We start from the raw sequence: 12,976 nt of genomic DNA on the forward strand, positions 1-12,976 counted from the left end.
ACATCTTGATGAAGTTCCCGGCGCCGTCCGAAACGTAGATGCCACAGATTCCGCTGCCAAACTGATCGGGGGAAAAAATGCACGCGGAGCAAAAGATACGAACCGAATAGCGTTACGAAGCGTGTCACTTGTCACTTTTCGGGAGATGGGGTTTTGAATGTTTGTCAGTGTTAAATTGGCAGCGAACGCGATATAGGTTGGGGCCTTCGTCTCTTCGGGCGTTGCCTCGATCCGTTCAGCCATTTAAAGTCGACACACATAATATAACCCTCTCCGCCATCATAACCTGACAAATGTTGCAGAGTTTCCACTATGGTGATCTCTTTGTGTATGAACTGAACTGAAAATTATAAAAACGATTGCCATCTCTCCTTTACATTTTATTCTGCGTTTTTTGATCAAATTTTAAGTGCTATTTTGCATTTTAGACGAATCATTCCGCTGTGTTCAATTGTAAATGTAACACAGAAGATTAAAATTTGTATTGTTGGCCACATGAAGTAAAAGAAGATGAAATGGTTTTATGGTTTTGATTCAACGCTTGATTCTGTGGTGGAGCATTGCACGCGGCGGTTTAACCTCCGTTCGCTCCCGACAGAATCCCTTGTATTCGTCCTCAAAAGTTTGATATCGGTTTCCACTGTGTGGACTTAGTGTTGTTAGTGTTCAGTGCATGTTTTAAAGTTATAATCGTCGTCGGCCCCGTCGTTTTTCCCCGTTCACGCCGGTATGGAGGCCGGATGGGCCCGGATGGTCCGTGGTGGAAGCGGGGGGTGTCGGTTTTTTTTGGTATCGGTCAAATTTGTTTTTTTGCTAGTTGAGCAAATATTGGTTATATGTCTTCTTTGTACGTGTTGGTCAATGACCAAAAGCGAAGATCCTCGACGGAAGTCGGCAATGGGCGAATGATCCTAGCCTAGCAGTCGAGCCCAACATTTTTTTGTGAAACGCATACTTGAACTTGAACTTGAACTTGATTCAACGCTTTTGGCACCAGATAACTAGAAAAATGAATCAAGTACACATCATTCTCAAAATAACCTTGTTTTATAGCCGATTGATCCTGAAATTAAGAAAAGCACTGCACCTGGCACATCCTGCTCTTTTCCAAATAGTTTTATTCAAAAAAATCAAAATACTCTCAATTCAATTGAGGATTTCATACTAGTTCATTTTGAAATATTGTTGTAAGCTGACTGAATTGCCTTACGTAGCAGTGGCCAAATAAAAAACAAATAAAAACAGAATCAGTAAAGACAAAAAAAAACTTTTCATTATTTTTGTGTTGCTTGTTGTTTTAATTTGTAAAGGCATGTTTGCAATTTTTGTGATGTAAAGATATGTTATTATACTAAAGTGTGCTTAAAAGTTAAGATTTTAAAATTTGAGCATAACTTTACAAGACTAGGTCATATTTTTTCAGGAAAAAACCGAAACAAAATCTTATTTTAGAATCCTTGAACAAAAAAATAAAAATACCCTCATATAAAGGAGATTGAGGACGAAAGAACAACCCCCTTTAGCGACGTCCCTGTACAAAATATTAAAATTTTGTCAGCAGGAACCTTATTTGTATTTGTGGTCTAATGTTCATTACGTTCCAGAAATAATAAAAAATAATTTTTTTGGGGTCCCTTCGGAAGGAGGCCTTTTTGGAACTCCCTGTCCACATATTTTAATGTTCTTACTTTTTAATTGAAATAAAGCGGTAGCCTCCCTCCCAATATAAATAATATACAAATATAAAATCCCTCATTTCGGGGTACAAATTAATACTACGACAATTTCACTATTTTCCATAGAACTGTGGCTTTTCAACGTTCTTTTGAATTTAGAGGCGAAAAAAGGCGACTTTCGACGGACCGCGCATGTGCGTGGTCTGTGACGCCCGTAACCATGGCCGACCGCGGCATCCGCCGTGTATTTGCGTAAACGCAATTACGTGCAATTCGCGGACCGCGGTCGGCTCTCCTGTGACCAATTTCGGAGCTAATTGGTCGAAATACGCGGCCCAAGGCGGATATTTGCATCGTCGTCCCGTCGAACGAACAATTAAAATCGTCAATTTTTTTTAATATTTAAATTGGTCCAATTTATGTACGGACCTACCGCGACGCCTCGGTCGTCCTTAGTTCGTTTTTGCGGTCGTGAGACTGCGGCAAATTGGAGCCAAAGGTCGCCGAGGAGACAACGCGTTTGAGGTTAAAAGCGTCATCGGTCCTTATTAATATCGAGCTCGTCTTTCTGTTCTTATAGAAGGGTCAGTTATTTCTATAATAATATTCTTATCTGTTGCCTTATGAAATTGAGGCAAATTTTACAATAGAAAAAGACCGCTAGAGGGCGTGTAAGGATAATCAAAATAAAAATAACGTAATGAAGCAGAATCGAGTCTAATCCTCCCGGTTCGACAACTACGTCTTAACTAACTTATCGTAAACCCAAAAAACATCGCATAATAATACCCTAATTATCTCCTCACCGCAACTTGCCCACCCTGTCCTTTTTGCCTGAGACGCCGATACATTTTACGATCGGCAAAAAAAACAAGGCGGCGCCTCTTTGTTGCGGGGTCTTGTCGGATATGACGTAATAATATAAATATTCCAACACTCGGCCATCCTGACTATTGGTCTGTCCTCAGACCTAATGGTGAAATTTAAACGTAACTTCAATCTTTCAAAACTACAATACCATTCTAGCTTGGTGCCTAGTCTTAATCATTACGTAATAAAAAAAACATAATCAATTGTAGGTAGTAGGGTATCTTAAACATAAGCGACATTCCTTTATAAACAATAAAATAAGCAACATTTGCTTATAGGCAACGTTTGCCAAAACACAAAACACCAGCGACGTTCGCTCATAGGCAACGTTTGCCAAAATACAAAATACGAGCGACGTTCGCTCATAGGCACGTTTGCTAAAATACAAAGCACGAGCGACGTTCGCTCATAGGCACGTTTGCCAAAATACAAAGCACGAGCGACGTTCGCTCATTGGCACGTTTGCCAAAATACAAAACACGAGCGACGTTCGCTCATAGGCACGTTTGCCAAAATACAAAGCACGAGCGACGTTCGCTCATAGGCACGTTTGCCAAAATACAAAGCACGAGCGAAGTTCGCTCATTGGCACGTTTGCCAAAATACAAAGCACGAGCGACGTTCGCTCATAGGCACGTTTGCCAAAATACAAAACACGAGCGACGTTCGCTCAGAGGCACGTTTGCCAAAATACAAAACACGAGCGACGTTCGCTCATTGGCACGTTTGTCAAAATACAAAACACGAGCGACGTTCGCTCAGAGGCACGTTTGCCAAAATACAAAACACGAGCGACGTTCGCTCATTGGCACGTTTGCCAAAATACAAAACACGAGCGACGTTCGCTCAGAGGCACGTTTGCCAAAATACAAAACACGAGCGACGTTCGCTCATTGGCACGTTTGCCAAAATACAAAACACGAGCGACGTTCGCTCATAGGCACGTTTGCCAAAATACAAAGCACGAGCGACGTTCGCTCATAGGCACGTTTGCCAAAATACAAAGCACGAGCGACGTTCGCTCATTGGCACGTTTGCCAAAATACAAAACACGAGCGACGTTCGCTCATAGGCACGTTTGCCAAAATACAAAACACGAGCGACGTTCGCTCATTGGCACGTTTGCCAAAATACAAAACACGAGCGACGTTCGCTCATTGGCACGTTTGCCAAAATACAAAACACGAGCGACGTTCGCTCAGAGGCACGTTTGCCAAAATACAAAACACGAGCGACGTTCGCTCATTGGCACGTTTGCCAAAATACAAAACACGAGCGACGTTCGCTCATTGGCACGTTTGCCAAAATACAAAACACGAGCGACGTTCGCTCAGAGGCACGTTTGCCAAAATACAAAACACGAGCGACGTTCGCTCATTGGCACGTTTGCCAAAATACAAAACACGAGCGACGTTCGCTCATTGGCACGTTTGCCAAAATACAAAACACGAGCGACGTTCGCTCATAGGCACGTTTGCCAAAATACAAAGCACGAGCGACGTTCGCTCATTGGCACGTTTGCCATTAATCCTCTTCGTTTTGTATACTAATCCACTTTTTAACATGGTCTGCGGCTACAACAGTTCTTCTACGTTTGAACCCCTCTCGTAAGTCTTCAACTTGGTATCTGTCATTAAATAGTACTTTTGTGATGCGAAAAGGGCCTTTGTATTTCGGATGAAGCTTATGACTGGCACCCGTAGTAGGTATACTCGTTATTAATACTCTAACTAGGTCACCGTCGTTGTACCTTTTGGAATCTCGTCGTGTTTTATCATAGCGTTCTTTTTGTTTTTTCTGGTCCCTCGATATGTGATCCGAAATTTTACACCTAAGCTCTTCCAGGTCTAGCCTATCGATTTCGTCTTGGATTTCATTCAGAATTATTGCCTCTGCCGCATGTTTTGAATTAGAGCCAATAAGCGCCTTCATGGGGGTCGAATTAATACCCTTATTAAAACTTGTATTAAGTGCGATTTGCACTTGTTTTATCTATTTGTCCCAATCTCTTTCGTCCTTGCCTGCAGCTGTTGTTGATAGCGCACCCACAATGGTTTTGTTATATCGCTCACATTGGCCATTACTTCTGGGCGAAGCAACGGCATTTAAAACGTGCTTAATCCCATAAGTATTACAAAATGTTCTAAAAGTTCGAGATGTAAAAGCTGTCCCTCTATCGCTTATAATTCTGCTAGGTACTCCAAATAGATATATTAGGTCGGTTAAAACCCTAATAACGTATTTACTTTTTTGATTATGTACTGGTTCGATTACAGTGAATTTAGTAAATGCGTCAACAATCACAAAAATATACTTATTCTTCGTTTTGCTTGTCATAAACGGCCCAACATGATCTACATGTAATGTATGAAAAGGAATCGGATGTTTCTCAATAGGGTTCAATTTACATTCTCGTTTAGAAAACGACTGTTTGTAATACATACAACTTAGACAAGCGTTAACATATTTCGTTACGAATTTCCTCATTTTTGCGAACCAATAGTTTTCACGAATTCTTCGTAACACTTTTTCTACATTAAGATGCCCATAATCATCATGACACAAACGACAAATTTACATACGTGCTGCTCGTGGAACAACCCATGCTTTGGTTCCATTTCCTAATTTTTTGTATAATTTGTTATTCCTTAACTCATACTGCTCAAAGTAAAACTTTGTATCGCTATTTTTTATTTTATCGGCTAAAATGTTTCGGATTCTACAAATCTGTTCATCTTGCATTTGTGCGCCGGTAATCCAGTAAGCTTCTGTCAAGTCTATTTGAAAAACTTCAACTTTAAAATTATTGTTCGATTTGGGGTTTCTGCTAAGAGCGTCAACATGCGTCATCTTTTTGCCGGCCCTGTACTCAATTTCGAAGGTATATTCTTGAATTTGCGGCCACCATCTTCCAATGCGCGGGATCAAATCCTTCTTTGATAAGCTCGTTCGCAAGGCATTACAATCCGTAAACACTTTAAAGTTTATCCCCAATAAATAGACCCGAAAATATTTTAAGGCATAAACTACAGCCATAGTCTCGAGTTCGTATGAGTGGTACTGCCTTTGGTCGCTTGTTGTTTTTTTTTGCTAAAGTAAGAGACAACGTGCGTATTACCCTCAGCATCGTATTGAAGCAATATTGCCCCGACACCGATGGAACATGCGTCTGTGTGAAGTTCGGTTTCTAATTTAGGGTTATATATTGCAAGAATTGGACAAGATATAAGCTTTTGTTGAATTTGGTGAAATGCTTCTTTTTGTGGTACGCTCCATATCCAATTCGCACTTTTGAGAGTTAATTTTGTTAGAGGCTCGACAATCATGGAGAAGTTCTTGACAAATTTTCGAAAATAACTTGCTAATCCAAGAAATTGACGCACTTGCTTAACGTTGGAAGGATAACTCATATCCAATACCGCTTGAATATTCTTCTTACCTGGCCTCACTCCTTCTGCACTGATTTCTCTCCCAAGATATTCTAGAGTAGTTGCAAGAAATACGCACTTACTGATTTTTAAAGTAAAGTTATGTGCACGAAGTTGGATTAACACCTTTTTTAAGCGTTCTAGTCCAAGGCGGACGTTTGAATTTGGTGTTATTCTCATGAAAACTATAAATTTCGGTAGGCATGTTACCCACGGTGTTTAGATACGCATAAAGTGCATTGGCATTCTCATGTTGTGCGGCTCTAACAGTTCGCGATATATTATCGTCTTTAATACCGTCGATTACTGCGTCAATCAAATAAACGTCAGGTATATTTATGTTAAGTGCCCTTAATTTAGACATTTTTTTAAAACAATAATCTCCTATGTTTTGTCCCGGCTTAGTTTCGTAATTAGCAGCGTCCTTTAGTAACTTGGAAAATGGAACAGACTTACGGAAATAGAGGCTCATTGATGTTTTAATTTCAATCCAGCTTGAGTCGTACTCCAAGTTCTCGTCGTACCATTGACGAGCGTTACCTCGTAATCGTCCGGAAATTATTCGAAGAATAGTATCATCGTCCCACTGATAACGTTCTGCCAAACTATCCACTTTACTCAACCAATTATCCACCATCACGTCATCCCGACTTGGGTCAAATTTTGGCACTAAAAGTTCGTCTCCCGCGCGAAAGACCGGCTTACGCCTTTTTAAATCATTTAATTCTTTCCTCAAACGTTTTATTGTCCGTTTTCTCCTCGAGCTATTATCGGAAGAGCTATAACTCGAATTCGAACTGTCACTATCACTTCCCGAAGACGAGGATGAACGTTCTTTCCGTGTATTACGCTTTTCACTTGTAACTGTTTTCGATTTAAATCTTCCCATGACGTACAATAATTTTAACTTGTCCGAGAAGAGAAAAAAAAAAAACGAAAACGATTGTAAGTGATTTTAGTAAAATCCCACCGCTGCTTTGTAAGGATAATCAAAATAAAAATAACGTAATGAAGCAGAATCGAGTCTAATCCTCCCGGTTCGACAACTACGTCTTAACTAACTTATCGTAAACCCAAAAAACATCGCATAATAATACCCTAATTATCTCCTCACCGCAACTTGCCCACCCTGTCCTTTTTGCCTGAGACGCCGATACATTTTACGATCGGCAAAAAAAACAAGGCGGCGCCTCTTTGTTGCGGGGTCTTGTCGGATATGACGTAATAATATAAATATTCCAACAGGCGCTGTTTAATAACTTTGTTTAGGGGACGCCGGAGTTGGTTGTGCCATTTAAAAAAAAAATAATTTTATTATTTTTTAAAGTATACGTCTATAGTCGGTTTTGTGTTGTTTTTATTCTACAACATTGGTTCTATAAAAAAATACAAACGTTTGTCAATTCAAAATAAAAATTCTAGGGGTTCCTTGTGGCACTACTGGGGTTAGTTGTGACAGAACTAAATAGATTAAAGACTACCTAGATGTAATCGTCTGAGTCACAGTTTTGGCAAATAAAGTACGGATCGCTATACGTGCACTCTATATTGCCCTTGGTACACCGAACCCATTTTTCTCCCGGAAGAAAATTCGAGTAAAGCTCTCCACAAATCAGATAAAATGCTTCCGTGTCATCTTCATCAGAGCTGCTTGATGGGGCCCTTATAAAATTACCTTTTTTTTTTAAATTTATTTCACACCTCTAAACAGTTAACAATAAAACTGCCCCCGAGGCCTTACAAAAACAGTAACAGAAAAAATATATATCATATTCTATCATAGTTTGTTAATATAAGTTTATATTCTATTTTTTCTTATAAAGTCTTTAAGATTATGACACATTTTCTCGGCCATATTACAATAGGCAAGAGAGGGCGAGCAAGAGCGGCAAGAGGAAGAAGAGAGCACCACCAACCATTCATTGGTCTTCTCGAAGAAATATCAAAAACACAAGTACGAGATGCGTATTGGCATACTAAAAAAATTACCGAAACATTAATTGTAGTTCTTAAATATTTATATAAAATGTTCCTAAGTAGATGTTAAAATGTGTATATAAAATAAATTAAATAAATAACGCGATACAATAATCCACTAAGGGCTGTCAAGTTGACGCAACAGCAGTGTTTTCAATTTTTTTTATTTGTAACAATAATGGCATCCAACACGGGTTCAATCCCACTTCTGATGTTAGATCTAGACTACTAATAAACAAATAATTCAGCCAGGTTTTGCAAAATGAACTAGAGGAATCAACGAACCACCACCTGCCTCGAACACTTTTATTTGAAATCACATACCATCACCTGAAGGGGTTTTGGATTTAGTCCAAAACAGAAAAAATATAGGACGTTCCATTTGAAAAATATTTTCCTTTCCTCCGATGTCTTCCTCGTCAAGGCGTCGCCTCTAGTTCTGAGACACCTTTTTCTAATTGGGGGTATTTCAGAAAGCAAATATACTTAAGCGAGGGCCAGAGGCATCAAGCTAGGTAGGCACGATGATTACTATTATTAACGAAAACCAACATTAATTTGAAGAAATCCGCACCTGCTTTTTTCCCAAACGAACGTGAAATTGACCGCGACGAATGCCCCCTGGCCCCTCTCTCTGCGTTCCGAAGCAACTTGCGTCCCTCGCAAGATCTAAAATAAATAATAGTAATAAAAAAATCGGAATATTTTTTTAATAATTTTAATATTTTTAATATATTTTTATTCTTTTTTTATATTTGTTGTTGTTGATTTGTATATTTTTAGAACTGTCAACTATGAATTGCGGTTTTCATTTGTTATTAAACAATTTATGAAGTGATTAATTTACTTTATAGTTATTTCTATTGTATTTTTCACTTATCTCTTTAAAGTGTAATGAAAAATGAGAATAATTAATATTGAATATTAACTTTGCTTCAACTTTGACGGTCTCTAGGTACATTTTACAATTTTGACCACTATATATTACTCCAGAAGGCTTGTCACCAGTTTCAGTATCTTTAATAGCAGTCAGTTTATCGAGTTTGAAGGGTCCAGGGCTCTAATTAACAGCCATATTCATACACGATCTTATCACTATGTTGAACTGCATCCATATAGCTACTCGAGATATAGATACCCTGCCTAATGCTGATAATGGACGTATGAAAGATTTATGAGAAAGATTCAAAAATCTCGTTTTTAACTAAGGGCCTTACGGCATTCAACACCAAGAAGGAAGCTGACAGAACGACAATAGGTTTGGATGCGGCATTTTTAGGACAGTAATTTCTCAAAATATGTCCAAATGCCATTCAATCTTCAGACAAAAAGTTAAGTGTGTGGAGATCGCTATTGAGAAAGAAGTGGATTGACACTGTCGCTGATTGTGAAAGTCACTACATTTCAAATACCTACCCTATAAACTTCATCGTCTTGAATAGACTTACTAAAGTCAGGGTTCTTGGAGTTGTGTTTGAGAAGAGGTTCACGATTATCCTTCACATCATCTAGAACGTTGTTTTGCGATACTGTAAATATTTTCTCAACCTGTTGTATTACTTCCACAAAATTTGCTGCAATTACAATCGCACCTCAATCTCCGTTAAAAAAACTTGCGCATTCTGTCTAGTTGGGGTTCTTTAGCTTTGGTTTTTGCTTTGGTTTTATTATTATTATCGGTTTCAGATTTCCCTGCGTCGCAGGTATTGGTGATGCGATATTGGAAGAGATCCTACTATCCTACTTAACCTAAGCTCAATAATTTGAGAAAAATGTGACCTGTGTACAATATTATAGTTTTTTGCGACGCCTCAAAGATGGAATTCTGGATGTCTAATTTTTCCAAAATTTTCAATATTTTCAAAAAGAACCTAATTTTTTAATATTTCTTATAAAAACTATCGAAAACTTTTTTGAATTTATTTATTATTTTTGATGCACAAACTATCCCCCCATATGATGTGAAATTTAGGGGTGACATTATAATTGGCCATTTTGCTGTTTTCATAATACTTTAGTTTTAATATAAAGTACGTACCCAATATTTGCATTTGGAGGGGACAGGAAAAAAGTTCAAATGGCTTAAATCAAACATACTGATTTTGTTAAAACGAAAAAATTAATCTATTATTGAGACTTGAAAACTGTCTAGTAGGAATGAGTGCGGAATTTAAAAACGCTTACCTACTTTTTCAGTGTCTCAGAGGCTTCCCAAGCACTTATTAATATTGTAATTTAATTAATTTCATTTAAATTTATTTAATTAATTAAGTATAAATTAATATTATTTAATTAATATTTTAATCGTTTTTTTGCTGGAACTGTTTAATGTCAAAAGTTCCAGAAACCTATTTCAAAATAACGTGAAAAATCATTTTTACCAAACCTACTAAACAACCAAGTGGATAAAACAACCGTGGTAATAAAAAACATAAACATCACTTGGGGTTCGGTTGGGTTATGCCCGAAAAATAATTATTTACGATTATCGACGTCCTTAAAATAAATTATAAACAGTGGGCGTGAGTTCCTGTCAGCAAAAAGGCACCTAGGCGCGTCTGCGGGCCTCCCGCTGACATTTTCGTTCCCAAAATATACACAAATACGCTGCGACCAGGTATTCGCTATCGGGGTTGGACGAGTCAATTTTTTGCCAAACCGTTAATTATCAACGTTGCGTTTGTTTGACTTTGACCGATGCGTTCTCTACGTGTTTTAAGAGTTTTAATTTTAGCTTAGTGTTATCTAAAAATCAATAATCAATTAGCAATTTTGGATTCAACGAAAATGGAGATTTAGTTTATCTGAATTTATTTGTACTATCCAAAACTAAACTGCGTGTTTTTTTTCCTTTTCCACGTGTGGTGAAAAACTACAAAAAGTTATGTTTTTAAAAATGAACCGATTTAATCATAAATACTTTACTTAAAAAATAGTTTGCCATAATTTTTTTCATGGCTCTTGTATGTCTTTTGGGAGAAAGAAAAATTTCGATTTTTTTGAAAGGAACTGTGCATAAAATTAGGATTCAAAATGTTTTAGAATAAAAATTTTGATTAATTAAGAAAAGAGCTTTTCTAAAAAAGACATAAACGGCATCTTTTTATACATTGTTGATTGAAAGTTTGCTGTAAAGTAGTTATCCATTTTTCCTATTTCATATCATTTTTGGGTTATTTTCTTTGCTACTAAATGTCAATAATAATTTTTACTTACTAGGTACCCTTATTCATAATCTGTTTGTTTTAAAAATATACAGAAAGACTTTTGTCAACGATCACTTTGACAGAACTTTATGTTAGCATAAATTTATGCTCATATCACAAACCGAATTAAATAATCATATACTACTGTGATAATTTTATAAAACTTTTAATATCTCAGGGAAATGACTCATATTCTCTAATATTTTAGATAATATGGGTGCAAGAGATATAGGGCAATGTTTTTCTACTCCTGTTTGAATATGAGGTTACATTGTGCAATTTTGAATGCTAACTAACTAACCAAGCACTGATATAAATATGGCCTCAAGGGCTGTAGACTTTTTTTGAATTATTTCACAACCAACATTGTAATGCTTTTACTATTTTTTTTTTGGGTACAGCTTGCGGGATGTTATATAGCAACGTCAAATCAAAGTGGAAAAAAAAGCTATCCAAATCCGCATTTATCAAACAAATGCCCCCAAAGCAGTTACAAATTCTATGCTAGCGATCCGGCACTCAAACTAAATATCCGATTTGATTAGGGGGACAAACCCTTTTAGCGAAGAGCCCGAATCAGGATCAATTTCCATCCCAAGTCACGAATGGTCAGTCGGACCATCGATATTTGTTCTGCTAATGATTGTTAGCTTCGGCAAATATTCTGGAACAGTCTCTCGGGCGTATTAGACGGTCAAGCCCGATCGGTCGGTACAACAGTGCTCTATTCTCATTCCGAACAATGCTGGGTCGAGTCTGTGTTGGAATTATTCGGGGGGCTTATCTTTGGAACGCTCGATGACGCAATTCTGAACGTTCTGTTTGTCGCTTAATGCCTGGTAATTAACGTAGGATGGATAAACGTACAGAGAAAAATAATGATTCTAAGGTAATCCGACCGGCAAACAAAGGGTCTAAGAGGATATTGCACTTTTCTGCAAGATTTTTGGTTAAAAAAATATTCTACATTTTCTGAAATCCCAAGGAAAGTAAAGCAGATATACCATTTTTTAGTTGCATGTAGGGTATTGATTTGAGGCTTTGTTCTGTCTATAAACATCGCGTCATGCATGCGTCAAATAAAAGGATCGAATTTCGTCTAATATTGAGATAAAAAAGTAATGTTTTGCCCTCAGTGGTTGTGCAAATATGTTGAATGATAATCAGGACAGGTGCACTGCCAAATTTTTTCACTTATCGACCTTTATTGCTAGTTTGTCCCGATTAAATATAGTCAGATACGGACAAGAAGAAAATTGCAGTAATTATCACTGAAAGTGAAAGCAATGTTGGACGGAAAGTCAACTAAGTGCCTTCCTTATTCCTGATCTTCATGCGTTACAAGAAACAGTTCTCACCATCTAATTCAGAACACGCAGATGCCTCGCAGAACGTGAAAATATCCTGAGAAATAGAGCAGCAAGCAGCGTTGGCAAATCTAGTACTTTGTCACAGTAAAGCAGTTCATATATTCAATGCAAAAGAAAAAAAAAAGAGTAGGCTTGATAGTGTGGAAATATAGATAGAGATAGATATAAGTTTGTGTAACAGCGACAGTAGCTAAAATCCCGGAAATGTCCGAACTGGCTCGGATTCTTGGGAAACGAAACTGACGTGGTAAAGTGACGCTTCCCGCACGCTAGATTGGTGGGTAATTAGGTATTTTATAGACAACTTAAGCACTTATGAATACTAACATTGTTTTATTCCTAGTATACCACAACCAAGCGCGGACAGGCATAGACAGTAAAGTTTTGGAGGAAACGTGAACTTCTAAAGTCCGGAATTATTATATAATTATTATGTAATTACTAAATTA

Source organism: Cylas formicarius, unplaced genomic scaffold (genome assembly GCF_029955315.1).
Source record: "Cylas formicarius isolate icCylForm1 unplaced genomic scaffold, icCylForm1.1 PGA_scaffold_8__14_contigs__length_24414737, whole genome shotgun sequence".
Lineage (NCBI taxonomy): Eukaryota > Metazoa > Arthropoda > Insecta > Coleoptera > Brentidae > Cylas > Cylas formicarius.